General features: G+C 42.3%; 1 protein-coding gene across 8 annotated transcripts in view; it reads right to left on the reverse strand.

The window, feature by feature from the left end:
* The window catches only part of MGAT5 (alpha-1,6-mannosylglycoprotein 6-beta-N-acetylglucosaminyltransferase), a 112,363-nt gene extending 93,561 nt beyond the window's left edge, over positions 1–18,802 (reverse strand). For 2 of the 8 annotated variants that reach the window (XM_048953890.1, XM_048953882.1), the window contains exon 1: positions 16,701–16,833. The gene's annotated coding sequence lies outside the window, so the exon portion shown is untranslated. Of the gene's footprint in view, positions 1–2,150; positions 2,209–2,545; positions 2,597–13,952; positions 14,048–16,700; positions 16,834–18,785 lie in introns of those variants that run through there. The other 6 variants (XM_048953886.1, XM_048953885.1, XM_048953887.1 and 3 more) reach the window with 6 other exon arrangements.
* Between the last annotated feature and the right edge of the window lie 65 nt (positions 18,803–18,867).

Raw genomic sequence — 18,867 nt, forward strand, 5'->3', positions numbered from 1 at the left:
TAAAGATGATGACTGCTTACATCTGAGCTGAAATAGTACTCTGGAAACCAGTATGCATCCACCATCTGGCACACAGTAATTATAGAAATTAAAAATGCATTTCTGCGGCCTGACTTTAACAATTTTTACTGATACGGTAATACTTGATCTTCTTAGAGAACATAATCTAAATTCATGCTGCTAAATGATCACAGGACCATCCTCTGTATGACGCAAGCAGTTCATTAATCTGGAATCTTAAAAAAAAAAAAAAAACAAGAAAAAAGCCTTACTTGTTCCCCAGTAATGGAAACTGTTTCTGTAGTTTTACGTCATGCCATTAAATTTAAACCACAATCAAGGCAAGTTAATTTCACACCTGCTGAGAGATATCCTGATGGATGCCATCACAGCAGGTCATTAATTTTCTTTCCTCGTTATTAATTTCACACCACACACCGGACACAGTCTTTTGAGTAACAATGTCTGAGAGCACTGTTAATCCTTGTAAAGGGCTAAATCAATTTTGGATGGCAGGCCAAAATGCAAAGAGCCCAGATGTGACACAAGCAAAAGGAATCATCAGCAGCCTTGGCACTGGACCCACACATGCTGTAGCATGGCAGGACTACATTCTAGGGTAGAAGTGCACTCTTCTTGAGAATAGTTTCAAAACAAAAGTGCTGGATATTCCTTACTTCCGGGGCATGTTTAAACAAACATTCTGCAGCATCAGGATTGAGATTACAGTAACATGACTGAACCAACTGAGAAAGTTTCTGCCACAGAAACCTCTCACTGCTCAGTTGCTGCCTTTACACATAACAAGGTATGAAGTTTTACCAACACTACCATGTCTGCCGTTTTCAAAGAAAAGCTTGCAAGGGGCAAAGAAAGATGAAGGAAAAGGTAACATTCCCAGATCACAACAGCAAAGCCTGCTGCCATCAGAGCAGCGAGAGGAAGCTGCAGGGCACTGCACAGTTCTATAACCACTGAGCACAGGTGGAAAAGGCCCTGAGCTCAGACCACAGCCTGCAGGTGCAGGAGGCAGCAGAGCTGATATCTGGCAGCTACATGCTGAGCCCTGTGCTGCTCTCACCTCCTGCTCCTTGTCTGCTCCTCCAAGCTGCTTGCTCTCGCACCCTGCTTTGTGCTAGATGTGCCAAACCAACAGATCCCTCAATGAGCTGTTCAGATTGTGAAAACAAAAGAAGCCTTTTTATTATATTAGCTTTCTGCTTGTTTTGCAAACCAAGCTGTCTACCAGATGGGTCAGGTGCATATCACAGCCAGTGAAAACAAAAAAGAGGAATTGTATCTTTTGGTATTAAAGAGCTGTTCAGCTTAGCCCTTCTTCCTCTTTGCAGGAATGACACAAACCAGTGGCTTCAAAGCCTCACAGTCTGTACTGTCCTTCCCAACCTTAAACCAGACTGTGTTTATACCTCTTGTTTATCCTCTCCTCACATTCCCCACACACCACAGTGAATATTAAGGAAGCATTTCTGCTTGCAACTCATTCAATGCTTTATACTTTCTGTTCTTACATCATAATAGCGTTTCCCAATATACTATGAGCAACTTCTTAACCTCTTCCTGACCATGAGGGAGAATAGTTTAGAAAACAAGCAAACGTGTTCATGTGCCTCCCACCAACCACTTTCTGGCAACCGAAGCTATCACAGTGAAGCTGAAATAGAGGAGAGAGAAAAAAGGAAAATGATTACAGAATCTGATGAATGAAAATCACATGGAACACGTGCTTTAGTATGCCCTGCTCAGATTTCTGAATGTGACATGCTGAGGCCAGGCAGACACAACCTCTGCCAGCAGAAATGCTACTACTCTCCAAGCAGAAGTCACTACCTTCTCACATCTGCCCATGGAACCAACTTGAATGAGCACTGCCTAGACAATTCAGTCAAAATAAGTTGGATAAGAAGCAATTAGCTATTTAAACTCCAAAACTCATCTGCCAGTTTTGATTGGAATAGCTCAGTGAGAATAAACTGGCCCCTCACTGAAGACTGCAAGAATATTTACTGCTATCACTCTGTTGTCTGATACAGACAGTGAGATATGATTACCTCACTGTCAAATACACGACCAAAGGCTCTGCATAAAACTTGAAGGGAGAGATGCTCATTTGAGGTTATTACAATGGTTACCTGTTTGTTGGCCAACGTGCTTTTCTCAGCATGCACTGAAATTTTTTACTGTCAACTCCTATGAAGAATATAAATATAGAATGAATTAGGAGCTGGATTAAAAGGATTTACTTGCAGATTAGAAAGTCAAAGTAAATTAGTCAATAATTAGAATTTACAAGGTTGTCTTTTTGGGCAAAACTCTCATGACTAGCAACTGATTATGCTCAATCTGAGAGTTAGGAGTATCAAAGGAACAGCTACAGTCTGAACACTATTTGAAGCAGTATTCCTCATCACTGTCTGGTTTTCAATTTGAATAAGTGCACAATCAATGAATATACAGATAGCATAGTATATCCAGGAGTTTGTCTGGCGTAATTATGATACTAGAGTAAGGGAAAGAAGATACTCACCCTATCCAGGGCTCGCGTAATAAACTCCAGTGGAGTAGCTCTCCAGAAAAGATCCTTCCCCACTGGCAGTCAGCTCTTAAATGGGTCTAGGAGGGGTGGAGCCTGGCTCCCCCCTTCCAGCAGCAGGGGTGAATTGCCTTCACCTGTGCTCCTGTGGCTGACTCATTGTTTGCCTCAGGTGATCAATCAGAGGTTCAGGCCGTGATTCAACAGCCCGATACAGTGGGAAAGTAAACATTTTGGCCATTTCTTCAGTTAACTAAAACACATCATCAGAAGACTAAGAAATAATCAAATTTTTGATGTCTGCATTTTCAGATGTCTAAAGAACACCTAGGTACACTTTCCTCTTACCTCTTAGTTCTAACAGACTGCTGAAGAAGCCACTCTCTTTCTACCTAAAATCTCTCTAGCTGCTGTCTCTCAGGGCTCCTCCTCTGACAGACATGCTCTCTCTTTAACGACTGTTTATTAGGGTGGAGTGATAGGACAAGGGGAAATGGTCTTAAACTAAGACGGGGAGGTTTAGTTTAGATATTAGGAGGAAGTTTTCAACACAGAGGGTGGTAACACACTGGAACAGGTTGCTCAAGGAGGCTGTGGATGCCCCATCCCTGGAGGCATTCAAAGCCAGGCTGGATGTGGCTCTGGGCAGCCTGGTCTGTGGTTGGTGACCCTGCACATAGCAGGGGGTTGGAACTGGATGAGCATTGTGGTCCTTTTCAACCCAGGCCATTCTATGATTCTCTCCTCAGTCTCTTCTTTAGAGTCTTCTAGCTGGTGCTTGAGAAAGAACACATAAATCAAAAAACCTCAGCAAAGCCACAGATTGTGGCCCTCAAACCCAGTCAGCGTTCTCTCCTCTGCAGAAATAATAAAAACTGCAGTGCATGGGTTAATGCTTACAAAGTCCTTTTAATTTTTTATGGCACTTTGTATATCAAAACCAAAGTGTAATAAAGAATTAATTTTAAATTGCTATGTCTATATTACTATTAATGTCATCGTATGTCAGGCAGAATCTCTAAGGTAGATCTCAAACTTGCACTAACCACTGAAGGAACACGATGGAGAATAAAGCGGACAAGCGATATATTTAGCTTCATCCTATCTTTGTCCCCAGGGGAAAGTGTTCTTCCTTGTGTGAGAAGGAAGGAGAAAAAAACATTTGCTATGTTTAAAAAAAAAAAAAAAGAAAGCCTAGAAAATGAAAGCATATTTTCCCCAACACTGATGACCACTTTAAAAGTCTCATACGACTACAAAATGGTATTATTTGCCTTGGATTTAAGCTCATGTTTTCCAGTCTGACCACATCAGAGGGTTATTTTCTTCCCAAACCCACTGCAGTATCCTGAATTTTTCAGTTTAAGTAATTCTGCCCACTCCACCTTTTCAAATCATTCTAAAACACCTGAAACAAATCTGGTAGGGTAATTCTGCACTTGGCTGAATCTTGCCTGCAGATTATATAATTCTTGTACATTTTATATCTCTTGCCCTGCTTTTCAGCTCTCACCAGACCAGGAGCTCCACCACACAGGCTCCTTGTCATGTTCCCAAGCACACAAATTGAGCTTTACTCCCTCCAGTGCTCAGAAAACAAATCAGTTCTTAGCAAACACTTTTAGAAAACCTAAATCTCATTGTTATCAAATGAAATTGCCTTCCAAAAATTACCAAGAGTGGATCCACTTTACTGAGCACTTTCTACAAGGGCACAAAAGATTTAAATATTACCAAATCTTTTTGCTGCTGCAACAGGAACCAGTTATGGTTCCTGTTATTATGAACAGGAGATATTCACAGATGGAAGAGGAGGGGAAAAAAAAACAAGCCTTTGCTAGCAGAAAATCTTGTAGCAAACCCACTAGGAGACTGCACAGACTACACAGGGATTAATATAATTTGAGTACCTTTCTACTGTAGTTGCATCCTAAATTCTTGGAAACATCAAGTAGCAGGGACAACGTTTATTTGCCATACATCCCATGCTGCACCTCAAGTTTAATTAGACAAAGGGCTCTTAAAGACACCTGGTATTAAAGGTGCAAACCAGCAGTAAATGCACATACAAGGCTGCCAAAAAGATAATCTGCAGCTCTGAATTAGATTTAGATGGTATCATTGCACTGGCAGAGGGGAAAAGAAACGCCACTATAATGACACTACCACAGCCAAGTGGATTTCTTTACTGGTTAGTTAGAACTGGGGAAGAGAAAAATGTAGAGACACAGAAAAACAGATTTTCCAGTATTATGAAAATACTCATTCCTTCTTACTCACTAAGGAAATGTGCTGGCAAATGCATCTTTAAGAGCTAAATGGGTACAAAAAGCCTCATTCTGCTTAACTGTGTATCACGAGGCTACATAGATTTATCTTTGTAAATGCAAGGATTTGACAGAACTTGCAGAAAAATACAAAAGGCATTATCTTAGCACATTTCAACACCCAGAGCAGTGCATTTTCTTTGTAAGCTACAACCACTGATATCAATACGAACTATCCTACCAGAGTGCTGTACCTTAGCTGACTCACACCTTTATTCCACTACAGAAAGTAGGTAAACCTGTATTTGAGCCATGTACATGCAGATCATAACAGCACCTCTAATGAAAGGAGGGGAAAGCAGAATCTGCCATGAGTCAGTCACTCATGTTCATTAGCTACGGTCTTAAAGACTGGAAACGTTCATACGCACAGGCTGACAGAAGAAAGGCTGCATTTATTCAATATCATTACCCTATGTATTTGAGGAGGATATGATATTTCCCACTTAAGCTTTAGAATCACTCAAGAGCTTCCAGGCTTTATTCCAACTTAGGCTGCTGTTTCAATTCTGAGAAAAGATGTACCCTACGGTTTAGACCAACACATGAGTTAAGGCTCAAGTCTAAAGAGTGCTTTGGAAATCACTTTTGTGTTTTTGCAACAGATATTTAGATGACAAATTATTTTATACTAAAAAGTGTAACACTTATTTTGGTGTATGACTTTCAAGTGGCCTTCATTTATTTCCCAAACCTGAGAAAACACCTGGATTTTAAGGCAATCAAGTAACTAAGCTTTTTTTCCCCAGGCAAGGTTTCACTGTATATGGGAACTGTTGAGTCACGGCCTGAACCACTGATTGAGCACCTGTGGAAAGGACCAGGTCAGCACTGGGAGCACAGGTGAAGGCAACTGATGTGTGTGACTGGAAGGGGTGGAGCCTGGCTGCGCCTCTCTTAGACCTCATGAAGGGCTTACTGCCACTGGGAAGAAAGCCTTGTTAGAGATCCCTTCTTGGTGAAGCTTTTCCCTACAAACCTGCAATCTTCTTCCCTTCCTTTATAGCACCTTTCTACTGTGTTGGTCCTTTTCTGGTGCAGTGCTTTTCCCATCATATTGATCTGTCTAATTGCTACACGTTCAAACCCAAACCTTTCTCCCACTATAACTGTATGGTTACTCTCCCTACTCAAAGTTTGTTTTACCTTATGGTGGGAAGTACTCTATCTTAACAACATCACCACCACATCCTCTCACTGTTGTCCTATAAGATTCTTAAGAACTGTAAGGTCTTCCCTTTGCTTAATTAAGAAATAAATAAAAAAAACAAATGAAGAAAAATCAACACTGCTTCATGGCTGCAAGCGTCTAGCTGCTACAACACTCAATTCTACATTAGGTGCCTAAAATCTGTATACAACAAAATAGAATCACTGCCAAGAGGCACTCGAAAAAAGCCAGATTTTCTGTAGAATCAAGCCTTGTGCAACATGGGCAGGGTTAGGTCTTTAGTAAAAATGGCTCAATCATTTCCGACAGTTGCTTAAGGTCAGTTGAAAAAGCCACATCAGACAAAAAGACAAGGAAGAGAAACTGCATGAAGAGGTTCTTGACAAGAACTCTTTCATGAGACAGGAGAAACAGATGCATGATCCACATGCCTTGGAAGTTTGTGATTCTTGCTTGAAATCAGCTGATTTGATAATTAGTTGGTAAGCAAACTAATAGAGAAGTTCCAGTTTGTCTAGATTCAGCCTAACTACATGCACACGTTGAAAATTTCATTAACTTCTACTTAATTTTACAGAAAATAAATCCATCCAGATTTGTTGACTGGGTGGGTAAGGATAACGAGATCTGTCTTAGTCCAAGTCTGAAAGTAAATGAGTGCAGTAAATATTTCCTATGTTACTTAAAAAGGAAACAGGTTGTATAAACATGAGAGAATTTCAGGAGTACACTTTGGGAGATGGGAAGAAACACAGAGTAGAGCTTAAAAGTGGGGGGGGGAGGGGGAGAGTCAAGTCATCCTTGAAGATGAAATGTCTGGGGAAGAAAGGCAAAAACAACTCCAAAGTCTCTACTGTGAAAGAGATTTTTGCCTCTTCCAGAGTACTGCAAAGATCCGCAAAAACACTTCCTAGAAAAATGAAGTCTCAGACAACTGACTTCAAATTCAGCTATTTCTCAGTGTTGATGCATCTGTTGAATAAGATATTTTATTCACTAAAATCTTGAGTCTAGCAGAAGGCTGCTTCCAGTGGAGAGGTAGCCAGGCTGAGAACAGAAATGCTTACATTGCCTGCATATCTTCTGAAGGCCAAATAAAGAGAGCACAACAGGATTCACCCTTCAGTCTTTCTAGGATATAGAACAGAGAGTAGGAATAGCAATAACTAAGGAGCAGTGACAAAAAACACCAGAAAACATGCTTCATGTTAGATAAAACAGAAGAAAGGAGACAGATACAAGCCAAGATGAAAAGGAGGGTATGGCCAAAACCCCTACACCTCTCTAGAAGTATTCTGGAGAACTTCTAATGCTGTTTCTTTTTTTCTATCAGTTTTACATCCCAAACGCTGGTGTACTTTGTAAAAAAAACATCCTTAAAAACATCAAATAAGGAAATAAAGATCTTAAGATCACAATAACTGGACAACTGTCATCAGTGCATTCAGCCACACACAGTCCAAATGAGAATGCACTGGAAAATTAAAAAGAGACATAACAAATTTTCTAATCATTTCAAATAATAACATTTGACAAACTTCTCATTCTGTTTGTCAAGTCCAAGGATGACAGAGCTGGTCAGTACAAAATAAACAATAAAAAGGCTTTTCATTTCTATTTTTGTCAATGTGATACATCTTTATCCTGAGCAACTACAAATCAGGCAATTATGCTGATTCCCATCCCCACAATAAGGGCAAGGTAAAAATACTGAGCATTTTATGGTTTGAATAACTTCTGCCAAACTACAATATTGCATCAGCAGCCTTTCTAACAAAATGTCAATTTTTGGTTATTTAATGAGGTGAGTGGCGTACTTAAAAATACTCTACAGCTTGTGAAAGAGCAAGAGTTTACCTTAATTAAAAAGCTCTTTTCATAACACACATCCAAAATCAACAGCATGAAATCTGAGAAATTCATGTAGGGAAAAGGATATTTTTCTCCTAATTGGGATAAGCACAAATATGTATATTGATAGTACTTGGAAAAAGGAAGGGTTTTTGTTTTTTGAGAAGGACCATTAATCTGTTAGATAAAACTGGGAGCACTTGGCCTAGTGGACAGAGCATTAACCGTCTATGAACCCAGCATTTTAAGTACTAAGAACACAATCTTTTAATGAGGCTGACGCTCCAGCAGTCAAAGCACTGTCACTGAGAAACAGCTTTATTCCCTTCTAAGCTCCTTCCCCAACTTACAAAGGCAAAAGGTGAAGCTACCTAGGGAACATTTTCATTCTGGGATGTGAACAACCAAACACGAAGAAGCCATCCATGGCCAGGCCACATCAGATTCTCAGCAGTTCACTGCACTGCCACAGAATGCTCTGACAAGTACTGGAGAGAGACAGGCATGGTGGCACAGCTCCATCTAACTCCAGCCTTTGGGAAGACCAGGAAAAGTAATGACATTCCCATGTAAAACCTCCAGTGAACTCCATGGTAATTTTCTCTGATCAAAGCATCACAGAATGTTTGCTAAGCACAAGGTAAAGGAAATTATAAAACGGCATTTGAAGACCTTTGGGTTACAGAATATTGCAAACAACACATCTAGTACCTAATTATGAGTTGTGCAACAGAATTCAAGTATGACGTATTCAGCAGACAACTCAAGTTTGCCATATCAACTCATAAGATCAGAACAACAGTCTGAAGAGAGGCCAGAGCAGTTCTAGCAGAACACAGAACTAATGGTGCAATAATTCAGTTGGACAGGACGCAAAAAGACCATTGAGTCCAACTTCAGGGCTAATCAAAAGTTAAAACATGCCATTGAGGGCAATGCCTCTTGACCACTGACAGGCATGGGGCATCTGAATGAATGTAGGAAGCCTGCTCCAGTGCCTGAGCTCCTGTTCTTCAAACTAGACAAACCTGGTATCCTCAGCCTCTCCTTACAGGCCATGTCTTCCAGCCCTTCTATTAGCTTTGTTGCCCTATGTGCAAAAATAAGAAGAGAGTAAAAGACAGTTGCCCAAATATATGAGATGCAACAAACTTGTTCTTGAAACATGCATGTGAAAGAGAAAAGTCTTGGTTTTGGTTTGTTTGTTTTTGTTTTTTTTTAAACCTAATTTATGAGAAATTAGATTATTTGGATGGTCATCTACCCCACCTTTTCAGATCTAAGAAACACAAATTAATGTAGAACAGATCTTCCTCATATATTGAAAGTTCAAATTACTTTTTCAAGTACAGTTTTCTTAAAAGTTTTCTACAGTTTTCTACCTTCTGTCTGATGTAGCTCACTACTTGTCAGTTTTTCAGTATGCAGGGAAGTGCTCTTAGACACATTTTAAGTACTTTAATATTGGCATTCTTCTGTAACATTCTGTAACAGTGTGCAAGATGTGTAACCAGGACACAGGGAAGGTACTACCCCCAGAAATGAATAAAGGTCCAACGACTTTAACACAAGCTGAACAGAAATGAAATCTGTTACAAGCTGATACTTTTTTTTATCAGTCACTACAGCTGTCAGAGGGAAGTTAAAGAGCACACTTGGGCCTCACCGTACTAGTTTCAGCATGTAAAGACAGAGGTTTAAACTGCATCTGCTCATGTAGAGCTTATGTGAATTTTAGCATGCCTTTTAAATCAGACAGAACTGTACCCACTATGCAGAAAGTCTCTTTACATCATGAAAAAAAGCCCCTTCCTTTCAGTACAGGCCAGAAGCGTGCTACCAACGGTGCTGTAAGCTGCTCCTTCATGGGCTGCTCAGAAGTCAGTGTGGATCAGCCAGTGAGATGAACTACTGGACCGATGGCAGGCAAGTCCTATTGCCATGGAACTTCATCTCAGCAGCTAGCTGGCAGCGGCCAAAACCGAAATGATCTTCCAGTCTGAAACTCTTCCTTGCTCCCTATTTAATTTACACCATTAAAGAGAATTCTGAAATTCCTGTTTTACTATCCAATTTAACATGACTTTCAAAACACTGACAAAAACTGGGAAGTATTTCAGCAAGAACTACAGATTAGTATTTACTAGGGGCATACAGATTATATTTGTCTTTCAAGACAAGTTGTAATATCAGAGCAAAGATTATTTCTAGAACTGATTTATAAGTAAACTTGGTCTCCAACAAAATGGCCAGTAGAAACAAAAATCTCACTTTCAAGTGTAGCAATAACCTTCATTTAACTTGATTAAAGGCTTCTAAAGTATTCAGAAATAGTTGATTTTACATATGGTAAAACAGCTGTAAGGTTGAGCAGAAAAATACACTGGAAGCATTTGCAGGACTCTCCCTTTGCATGCTTTCTTTCCATTCTAGTAAAGAAAAGTACTTGCAAAGCATGGATGGTTCTACAGAATAAATAGAATGATACATTTCACTACCTAGTTAGAGAATCAATAGTGCTGAAGAAGTGACTGAAACAACATAGCTCTAATAGCCTGGTCAAACATCCAGTACAACTGATCCTGAAGTCTGAGTGCTGAAGACTGAGAATTGTTATTATTATTTTACTATTTTTTTTTTATCTTTTGCCTACACAGAGCATTCCACATCCTTTTCCTGTTCGGTCAGACCAGGAAACACAAATACTGATTTCACTGACAAATTCTCGTCAAAGCACGAGAATTCGTCTTCATTAAAGCCAAGAGGAAAGAAAATCACTTTCTCTCTAATTTTGCTTTATATCTGTTTAAAGTTCACACTTAATTTCTGACTTGCAAACACCAAACTTTCAACTGAGCTCTTCAAAAACCTCTCTCAAAGCCATTTGCTTCAGTTCTTTGAATATTTTTCCAGATTCTTTCTTGCTAGAACTTGCTAGAACTTTCTCCAGAATCCCCCCAAATTGAGATACATATTTTAAATATTTTGCACCTGAAGTTCCATCAACACACAGAGATTGAAAGCACTCTTCTGCTCCCTTCAGTACTTGAAATCATCCCTCTGTGACACTTACTGCCTGAGCAATGAACTGGTACCTCACTCACACTGTTGAACTACTTGTTTTTTAAACATCTCATTGCTACCTAAGGAACGGCCCCCTTGTTTTGCAGCCCCTCCTCCTGCCAGAACAACTCCTGAATCCCCTGTATGACTACCATTAGTGAAATACATTTCTGTAAGAATTGTCAGTGTTCCAAAAGGAGAGATGCTGAGCGTTTCAGAGCTGTTTCTTGGGTTCTTATTTTTAAAGTGTGCTAAGCAGACAGGAAAGCTGTATCCACATACAAGGTATTAGTATGCACAGAAAACAGTGCTGTGAAGCACCTTTATCAAAGTATTTGCAAAGAACCTATGAAAATGTCAGTGTAAGAATATTTCAGAGTTTTCCCAGGCATGATATACATACCTGCTTAGTTTCTTTTTCCCCCCTCAGGAAGAAGGTTCCTTGCCAGGTGGCTCAAATTCCAAGATCAGGAAACACACACACAGCAGACACAGAAAGGTAATACTCTGATCTTTTTAGGAAAAGAGGTGGTGGTGTCCATTTTCATGTACAATCCATACCAAATATAAGACAAAAAACTGACAGTGTAAATAGGTGGAAGTGTGGATGCTGCTGTTTGCTTAATACTTCTAAGCAGCTTTTACATTTTCCATATTTATTACTATTTTAATTATTAAAACCAGCAAGTTTAACAGTATCTAGGTAGAAATGAGCAATTCAAACCAACTTCAGGAAAACTACCTGACAGTTCATGTTACTTAGGGTACCATTTTCAAGGCATTTTAGTCCTACGAGCATTTTTCTTACACAGACATAGTCTTCTCACAACAGGGGACTGGGAACAGTGTGGGACGTTCACTCTAGTTAGGCTTTGCAAACAATTTCATTCAGCTTTCAACACTGAATGCTGTTACAATGCTTTGGTATAAAACAAACAATCTAAAAGCTGGATAATTACCAGATTAGAAACATTCCTCAATTTTATTCCTTTTTTTTTTTTCCCCCTCAAAAATTAAAGAAAAGGAAAGAATTGCAGGTTTGATACAGAGGGCAAATGGTACAGCACAAAACTTTCTCAACGGTATCTTAACTCCAGTAACTTTACTCTTTGTCTACAGCATGGAAAATCAAATCTATGCATGCACAGCACTCAAACAGGACCCATCAAGATAGAGTTCAAGGGCAACTTTCAAAAACTGCACCAAAGCAACTCCTGGAGATTTGTATTTTCATTCTATCTGACATACCTGTGGGCAGGGAAGGAGAAAAGAACAGCTCTCTGCAGCAAAGGAACAAACATGGAGAGAGCAGGGAGGGGATAAGGAGGAGAGAGATAAGAGACGGTGTTTTAAACCCAAGAGAACTGCTGCCCCAGTGAAATGTATGCATATAGCTCTGCACTACCAAAGATCTGCTGTAAGAGTGTTACTCCACTGCAGTCACACACCTTACAGACAAGGACTATCACACAGTGCACTGGTGTGTCAAGGTTCAGTCTCCTGAGACATCACACGGTCAATAAACCTCCAGGCCGCAGAATATGGCAGGAATGAAAATACACTGCAGCTTTTACCTTTAATGACAACTTGATTAGAAGCTGTCTGAAAATGCTCCGAGAGGACCTCAACATAGGTTACATAAAACACTAATGCACCAGTCACAGTGCTTGTGTGATTGGTCTGATTCATAGGGAAGAAAGGAAAAGCAGCCTTAACAGGTGACAGAAAGGAAACAGCAGTAAGCTTAATTTGCTACATTTCTAACAAGGCTGAAGAATGAGTTTATTATAAAGCTACTCCAAGGAAATACAGCAAAAAGGAATATATTTTACAGCAAAAAAATTTACATGAAGAAGGCAGCAAACAACACGATCCAAGAGCAACAGCTGGTAAAAGTGAAATCAGCTCTTTCTATCAGTATGGAACTCCTCATTTCTTATTTAAAGAAAAATAAGTCACTGTAAAACCATCTGCCTGCTATTTCTTACCTATGAGAACTCCTTTGTCAGGGGAATGAGGTCAAACCAAACGGTTGATTACTGTCAAATATTATTGTCTCTTATCAGGAAATAAAAAGCAGTAAGGCAAATAGCAGTTAGTTGGACTAATAGTCAAGGTTAAACATTTTGGAATGCCTGTGGGATGTATGAAGAAATGTACTTAGCTAATAGGAATAACAGGACCTTCTGAGACTCAAAGAAGGGCAAGGATCACAGGATTCTTAGCTCATACAAACCATGAATAATAAATCAAATGAATCACATCATTGACTTACAATCTTCCTCATGAAAAGGACTTCGCTACTTAGAGCATTCAACGAGAGAATTCCTGTCCCTCAAACTAATTTTCTTTGTTCTGTGCTTTGTGTCTCCCCAGTACACAAGGTGCTACAAACATAGGCAAATGCCACCATTTTAGCAGAAGTTCCTGGAAGGGGCTTGATGGAATGAATACAGACCTTGGGCTTCAAGGCTTCACCTGATTAAAACCAGCAAAACAACTTTTTGCAAGGCAAAAACAAAACCCTGACAATTTATCTCAAGGTACAGCTGAACTATTATGTCTGGAACAGAAGAGGGAGGCTTCCCACCCTGATGAAAATTTGCACTGTCGTGAAAAGCAGACACCCCATAGCCAAGGGGCTCTAACAGCACTCGGGCCACCAGTTCTCCATAATTACAGTCCCCAAACACTGTCCAATTAGAATGCCTATCTCAATATCCAAATCCATTCACTGAACTAATGCTGATTTGCATAAAAACCTGTTTATCTTCTTTCCATGGCTATGGATTACAGTAACTGTAAAATAATAATAATAATAATAATAAAGAAAAATGACAAAGGAAAAACAAAAGTAGAGAAAGCTAAAGGATGGCATTGTACTACTCCAGTCCCTTAAACTGAAGACATAAAAACAGGAAAACTGCTCAATTTCTGAGTCTCTCCTCATCAGATTCCCCAGCCAATTAGCACTGTGCAGCACACTCACCTTCTTCAGCAGCTACTCCTGATGTTCAGTGCCAAGTGGCTGCAGCAGTATTGCTGTGGTTCCAAATCAGGATAAACAAGTGACTTCTGCTGGTACTTTGGGAACAACGTGACATAAAGGAACCTTATGAATAAATAAGCCATATCAGAACCTGACTTTTTTTTCTCCCCACCATCTATTTAATAGACTAAGTATACACTAAATTAGACCATGAAAGCATGTTTGCCACTATATCTCCATTACCACTCACCTCTCCTGCCAATAACATTGAACTAAAGCTCCCATTCTCTCATGGGACACCTAGGCAATCTTATTTAGAATTCCACCTGCTCAAAATACAAATACTGCATTTACAAAAGTCTCCAAAATACCTACCACACCGTTATAATCAACTTACCCTGTCAGTGCAGGGCACCTAATAGCAACAACACCTAAAGTGTTGTTAAAATGTGAAAGCCTACACAAGGAGGAAAACTGCACATTAAGTTATCTTACAGAGCAGCAAAATTGGTAGATTACAGTAGAATACAATGTCAGAAACAACAAAAAAAAAAATTGCAAGGATGTAAGTAAGACTGAAATTAGTAGGGCTACCAAGATGCTACACGTTGACTCAAGTACAGAAGTTGATGGTATAAATCTTTTAGTATAAAAGTTACATGTAAACCTTTATACCAGCCACAAAGCTTTTAGTTGTTTTTTTGTTGTTTAAATCAAGGAAAAGGATTTTGGTTGGAAGAAGATGACTTAGGACTGACAACAGCTGTCTTTATTCTAAATCATTTTAGGAATCTAGAGCACTTCAATATTTTGCCAGATTCTACCTCATGAAGCAGATTAAGGATTTTAGATGATCTGCACTCTGGGTTGCTGGCTGCTTCCCAAGTTTTAGGCAGTTTAGTTTCTGGACTTTAAACAACCTGATCTTCTTATATTCACTATTCAGCCACTTTGTCTTTCAGCATCTTTTCAGTTCAGGCTGTACAAGCCGGCTTCTTCCTAGTCAGCAAGATGGATTAACGACTCGGGAAAGGGAAGCATATATTATTTAATCCTTACACACTCACACAAAACAAATGCACATTCTGTCTAACAGAAAGAGGAAACAATCCGTAAACCTTAAAAAAAGCACTGAACAGTTTTCACTAAACACACTGCTTCACTTTAAATGACTCCCTATATTCTCTCAGACAGATACAGACTAGGAGGTAGTATGGCAAGTTATCTTGTATGCAGTGAAAACACCAAAAAAAACCAACAACCTATGAAGGATTTTTTCCTATCCTTCGGTTTGGCAGACACAAGTAACTGAGTGAACTGTGGGTTTTGCAGTAAGCAGAATTTCTCACAAAGAACAGTCATTACACAGAGAGGAAGAAAGAAAAAGGTACATCACCCATTTAGACTGAAATGGGCTCAATGTCCCCAGGCTATACAGTTTCAGTAATAAACAACAAGAACAAACTAGTTCCTCCTTTTAAAAATGGTTTTCAGCCCTTCACGAAATGGTAAAACTATTTAGAAAGAACCGACATTATCTCATTGAATTGGGAGTGAAGACAGAACTCCAACACGAAAACAACCTCAAATGCTGTCCTTCTGAGGACAAAGATTAATAGATACAGCAAGTGACATTCCCTCCACCATCTCTGCATTTTCTACACAAGGCTGTTTGCCGAGATAAAGCACTTGCATTGTACTAAGTCAAAATTCACTCCTGTATTTAGGGATATGAGTCACACTGTTGAAAAGGCTATCATAGCATTTCATGGGGAGAAGCAACAGAGCTTGTCAGGCACACAGGGTTGTAAATTCAAGTAACACAAATCTCAAGAGCAAGCCTTCATTTTAAGAGTATTCTATTCCTGCTGTAGGCATGGAGAGGGACTGTCGTATCGAGACTTAACAAGAAGGAATCCTCTGAAGTTTCCTGACCTCATTGCCTGGAAGAGAAACCTGCCTTCAGAAGGTGAGATCCGCGTTACACCACATCTGGAAAAGATGGAACCTACACTCCCTACATTAGCATTTAAGAAAGACTCACCCTAGATTAGCTCCTGAACACAAGGGGACATCTATCTTCCCCCGCACGTACGGAAAAGTTAAGTTCGCCACGGGGAGATGACAGAACTCGGGGCAGGCTCGGCGCGGTCTCCCGAAGCCGCCGTTCGCGTGACCGAGCGCACAGAGCGCCCCGGGCCCGCCGCGCCCTTCGCACGGGGCCGCGTCCGTGCGATCCCAGCGCACAGCGCCGACGAGCGAACCTGGAAGCGGAGCATCGTTACACCCAGCCTCTCCGCCACAGAACCTTTCGCCAAACGCTGCTAGCGACAGCGCGGCGAAGCCGGCAGGCGGGTGACAGCTTTCAGGAAACCTTTTTCTCTCCCTAAAGGCTTGCGGATCCCCGCCGGCAGCACGGACGTTCCGACGTCCGCCCGCCGCCCCGCCGGCACTTCGGCCCCGCGGCAGCCCGTCCGCGGCGGTGCCCGGGAAGGTCGTTACGCAAGGTGACGGGGACGGCCGGGCCGCGAAGGCCGAGCTCCGGCCGCTCCTCGCGCCGCTCTCCCGGCCGGGCCGGGCCGCCCGAGGGCTGCGAGGGGCGATGCGGCGCCGAGAGGCGGCCGCCGCCCCGCGCGGCCGCGGCGAAGAGGCCGAGGGAGCGGCCGCATCGTGACCGCGTCGCCGCCGCGGCCTGAGGGGACGGCGGCCCCGCACTCCCCGAACCGAGAGCCTCCCGCTGCGCCTCACCTCCTCCGACGCCGCCCGTGCGCCGCAGCCCCCCGCGCCGGGAGGAGCGCATCGCCCATGGTCCCTCGGCGGAGGCCGGCGCGGGCTGGGCTGGGCTATGCAGCGCCGCGCCGTGGGGGCCGGGCCACCCGAAGGCGGGCGGGCGCAGGGAGCGTCTGCAAAGTGCCGGCCGCGAGCCCGAGCGAAGCGACAACCGCGCGAAGAGAAGGGCGGGAAGGAGCGCGGCCGGCGGGCCGGAAGCGCTTGCGAGAGGTTGAGATGCAGGCAGGGAGCGCGTGCAAAGCGCGCGCGCGGCGCTGTTGAGAGTCGTTAACGGTCGTAACGGTCGCCCCTCAGGCAGCCCTCACGGTGCGGCGGCCCGAGGCGGGTTCGTCACTTCAGTTAGGGCTTTTCTGTAAGCGCTGCGCCGTAGCGCGGATCGCAGCGCGCGTCTTTAAAGCGCGTTCCTTAGAGCTCTTTTAAACGATAGCAGAAACGGAGCTCAGGGAGCTGTCGGGGCCGAGGACGCCGCTGTATTTTTATCACAGGACGCCCACGCTGCGCGAGCGGCGAGACGGGATGTCTGCGGCGCGGGGCAGCGGCGGGTGGAGGGCGACACCTGGTGGGCGGCAGCGCCTCCTGCTGAGCGACGGGTCCGGCCGAGATCGGTTGTGGTTTAACCGCAACCCCGGTAAGGAAAAGAGGGATTGGTACAGACTGGAATAAGCCCGTATCCGCGTCCTTTACGGCGATCTTCACGTGCCGTAGAACCCTAGTTCGCCTTTGTTCTATTGCTGTCTACCTGAGTCAAGTGGCTCTCCCTCCTGCTTGTAAGCTTCCCTCTGGCACTGGATGGCCCAGTGAGGTTTCCCTGGAGCTTTTCCTTCTCCAGGCTGAAGAAGCCCTACCCTCTCAGCTGGCCATCATAGAAGTGCCCCAGCCCTCTGAGTGTCCTTGTGGCCTCCCCTGGACCCACTCCAGCAGCTCCACATCTCTCTTGTGCTGGGGGCCCCAGACCTGGATGCAGCATTCCAGATGGGGCCTCAAAAGGTTGAAGCAAAGGGGGATGATGCCCTCCCTTGCCCTGCAGCCACCCCTCTTGTAACCGAGCTCAGAATGGATTTGGTGTTCTATGCTGCAAGCACGCATTGCTGGCTCAGAATTATCATAAAATGGTTACATCCACCCCCCAGTAAATGGATAAATAAAATCTAGTAAGCTAGAATGGTTTTGGCAACAATTCCTCCAGATCTTGGGCTCGGGTTGAAAGGAGCCTTAAAGGTCATCTAGTGTATCTTTGCTAGTGCTCAGTGCTATTCATTTTGGGATTCTCCCCAAGACAGAAGTTCATAATGCACATAGCATGAGCTGAAGGACACTTGTTTGCACCCACAAACATCCTGCAGTGTGGCCATACAGGTTGGTCTCCCTTTTCACCCAGCAATATGCTGTGTTCCTGGCTGTAGGCTCTCCCTGTTACTTAATGAGAGGCTGGGGATTTGAACATCTTACAAGGCTTCCTGTGATCAAAGCCTTGGGCCTCTTTCTTTGTAAAATGAGTAATTTTTTGAAAGAGCCGCTGTGATTTGCAGTGTTTGTGGAACAGGCTCTGGTAACAAGGAAACAAAGTAGGTGAAACAATGCTGTCTACTGCACTTCAGTTCTTTTCCATTTATATTAGGCTTATAATTTAGGATGCTCATACAAAACAGCTAAACTCACCTTGTATTCACTTTGGGGTTTGATACTGTCCATTATTGAAATATACGCAGAAAACAACAGGAGAACTCCTCCCCAAGAGGACAGTAAATCTGACTAGCTAATAGTTTTCTAACCAAAGGATACCAACCAGATCCTCTATACAGCATTAAGAAGTTACACTGTACATTTTGCAGTAATTACATCTGACACAGCTGAATAAAAAAAATCAAGCACAGGTGAGCAAAACAATTGCCTTAATTAAGTGAGAACGAGGTAAGGTAGCAGACTCTCTATTCCTTCCCTAGTAAAAGAAGGGGTTCTTAGTGTGTAGGAAGCAAAAGACCAAGAGGGAAAAAAAATATTGAGGAAAATATTAAGAGAATCTGAGAATAAGTTGATACTTACTTGTTTGTTCCTCACTTCAGCATTTAACAAGTGAAGCAATAGTTATTCAGATTTAGCTTCCTCAGGCCTATTTTATACTCAG

Source organism: Lagopus muta, chromosome 8, assembly GCF_023343835.1.
Source record: "Lagopus muta isolate bLagMut1 chromosome 8, bLagMut1 primary, whole genome shotgun sequence".
Taxonomy (NCBI): Eukaryota; Metazoa; Chordata; class Aves; order Galliformes; family Phasianidae; genus Lagopus; species Lagopus muta.